The sequence below is a fragment of the Fragaria vesca genome, linkage group LG5, assembly GCF_000184155.1.
Source record: "Fragaria vesca subsp. vesca linkage group LG5, FraVesHawaii_1.0, whole genome shotgun sequence".
Lineage (NCBI taxonomy): Eukaryota > Viridiplantae > Streptophyta > Magnoliopsida > Rosales > Rosaceae > Fragaria > Fragaria vesca.
In genome coordinates this window covers 3,855,326-3,858,432 of record NC_020495.1, presented here as the reverse complement: position 1 = coordinate 3,858,432, position 3,107 = coordinate 3,855,326, and positions in this window count along the sequence as shown.

The window sequence follows — 3,107 nt, the reverse complement described above, 5'->3', positions numbered from 1 at the left end:
CTTCTCAGCCTTGTGGGTCATGGCACGCACAAATAACAATTGCAATGTTATCTCTGTGATGCTCGATGATAACAACTATCTAACATGGCTGTATCAGATGCGGCACTATCTCAAGAGCCATGGCATGCTCAAAATCGTTGATGGAACCCTTCCATGTCCCTCTCCAAGCATTACAAATCCTGATGGAACTGAGGTAGACAACACAACAACCTATGAGAAGTGGTGTGAGCAGGATAGTGCTCTCATAAACACCCTTGCAAACTCTCTTACTGTTGAGCCTCTTGTCTTGGCAACATGATGTGGATCGTCTATGGAAATCTGGTATAGACTCAAGCAGAGGTATGCTTCTGTCTCTGAGGCTCATGTTATGCAGTTATAGGCAGAATTATAGTTTATTCAAAAAGGAGGTGACTCTATTGAAAAATATTTGCTAAGGTTCAAGAGCATTAGAGATAAATTAGCTGTTCTTTGGGTTATGATGTCAGACCAGGATGTTAAGGTGTTGATTCTTGTTGGCTTGCCTATTGAATATGGTCATACTAGACAAATCATTAGGGGAAAGGCCAATATTGATCTAGAAGAGGTTAGATCTCTATTGTTATCTGCTGAGAGTGAAATAGAACTAGAGCAAAAGGCTCTTCCTTTTTCTCAGTTTTTTGCTTTATTTGCTCAAAATCAAAATGGTTCAATGTCTAGTGCTCCAAATTTTGGAAATACCATTTTTAACACAGCTATTCCTTGGGCTGCAAACTGTGCTGCTCCAACAAGTTTTAATGCTCATAATAATGTTGTTGTTCCTTGGAATACCAATTTTTCTGCTTCAGCCAATTTTTGTACTCCTAATGGTTATGCTGTAGCATCTGGTTCTACTAATGGTTTTAATTTGGTTGGAGCACCTAATGCCTCTATGGGACTCATGAGTTTTGGATCACAGCAACCACAACATGGTTTTATTAATCCTGCAGCCACAACAGTAAATCATATGAGCTATGGTCCCATGTCTACCATCACTAGTTTTACTAATCCTACTGCTAACATGTCACAGTTAAACTTTAATCACCATAATGCTCCTGCAAGGTTCATGAGTAGTCCTTCTCCAAATGGAAACTATTTGTTTAATGACATGTCTAGTGTGCAGCACATGTTTAGTCCTACCTCTATAGCTGTATCATGCTCTAATGTTCAGAATCCTTCCATGCCTCTCAATCACATGTCCTCCAGCACAAATATGTCCCCTTACATGGTGAATGGCTCTCAGTCTACAGTAGGGATCTATTCTCCCCTTGCATCAGCTGTCACAACTCAACACCACCTAGTGCCCTACTCTTAACAAAGTTCAGTAGTACAACAAGGCTCACAGTTCATTGTTTCTGACAATAACCAGTTTTCTAATTTTCCTCAGAACACTGCTTTCATTGGCAATTTTAGTCCTCAAGATGGTGACTGTTTCCCTCAATTTCCTTCCAACAATGGTAGGAACAATGGAAATAGCAACAACAACAACAAGGGAAACAACTACAAGGGCAACAACTTCTACAAGAATGTAACATGCCAGATTTGTGATAAACTTGGGCATACTGCATACAAGTGTAGTCAAAGGAATTCACCTCAGACTGGAGAGGCAACAAGCTCAAGTGTGGAGTGTCAAATCTGCAAGAAAACATGCCATATTGCCAAAACATGCAACTGGAGAAATGCCAATCTCAATCAAAACCAGCAATAAGGAAATACTGCCTTAATGGCCTGTGCAAATTCAAATGGTGAAGTGTGGTTGATGGATTCAGGAGCTACCAATCATATGACCTCTGATATTAATAATCTTCAGAATGTCACATCCTACAACTCTGCAGACTCAGTGCAAATTGGTAATGGTGATAGTCTTCCTGTTACTAAAAAAGGGTCAAACACTCTTTAAGTTGGAAAAACTAATCTCTCTTTGAACAATGTTTTATTGGTCCTGATCTAGCTGCGAATTTGCTATCTGTTTACAATATCTGCAAGGACAATTGTGTGAGACTAATTTTTGATGCCTTTGAATTTCTTATACAGGACAAGGTTTCAGGCCAAGTCTTATATGAGGGTGTGTGTGACAAGGGACTATATCCAGTACCAGTGAAAATTGCTCATCAACTTCTCCCAGTTGCAGCTAGTACCACTTCAGCTTTTCTTGGAAATAAAGTGTCGCATTCCTTATGGCACACTAGGTCATCCCTCTAATGCAGTAGTGTCTAGAATTCTGTCAAAAGCTAACATTGTTTTCCCTTCAGATCAATGTCGGTCTTTATATGTGACACGACCCACCCCAAATTTCACCCTGAAACCCGGAGTAAGTCGTGCGAGGACCACCTCCAAGGAAAATTTTACCGAAAAGATTGGTAAAATCTCCCTTGAAAATGGACAACCCTAACTCGAAAATTTCAAATTTACACTCTTACTACAACACGTCCAAACTTCACATAAATATCCAGCTAATAAAAGCAAACATTATCCTTCAGAGATTCTAAACATCAAATCAACAGGCCGAGCACACCACTGAAATAATATACAACAATCCCAAAGTATCCAGAGCTACTAGACTCTAGCGGAAGCAAGAAAACACGAGTAGGTTGAACAGTTAACCTACTGAGGAAAACTGGCGGAAAAACGGGTGACTATGCCTCGTCTCCTACTAGATCCAACCCGAACTCTGCAGACTAGGCATTTTAAAACAAAGGGCCCAGGGGAAAAACATTTAATAACGTTAGAGTGAGTGGACAAAAATAAATTAATAAGAAAAATATTTATGTTTTCCCAAATCCATTTTTAAGGAAAAAATCGAATGCATGCCGCAAGCGATAAAACTTTTAGAGATAATTTCACTTTACTACCTTGAACTTTAGGTCTAAAATCAGTTTGATACCTCACCTTTTTTTTAATCAGTTTATACATAAACTTTCAAAATGACATCAATCTCGACTAAAATGACTAAAATAGCCATGGTTAATCTTTTTACCCTCTCAGAGTTAAGAATGGCAGCGGCGACGGCCGGGGGAGGAGGAGGGGCTGCCGCCGGGGCCCATTGCTGGTGGTAGGGGTGGATGCCGGTGCCGGCCATGTGGTGGATTTGG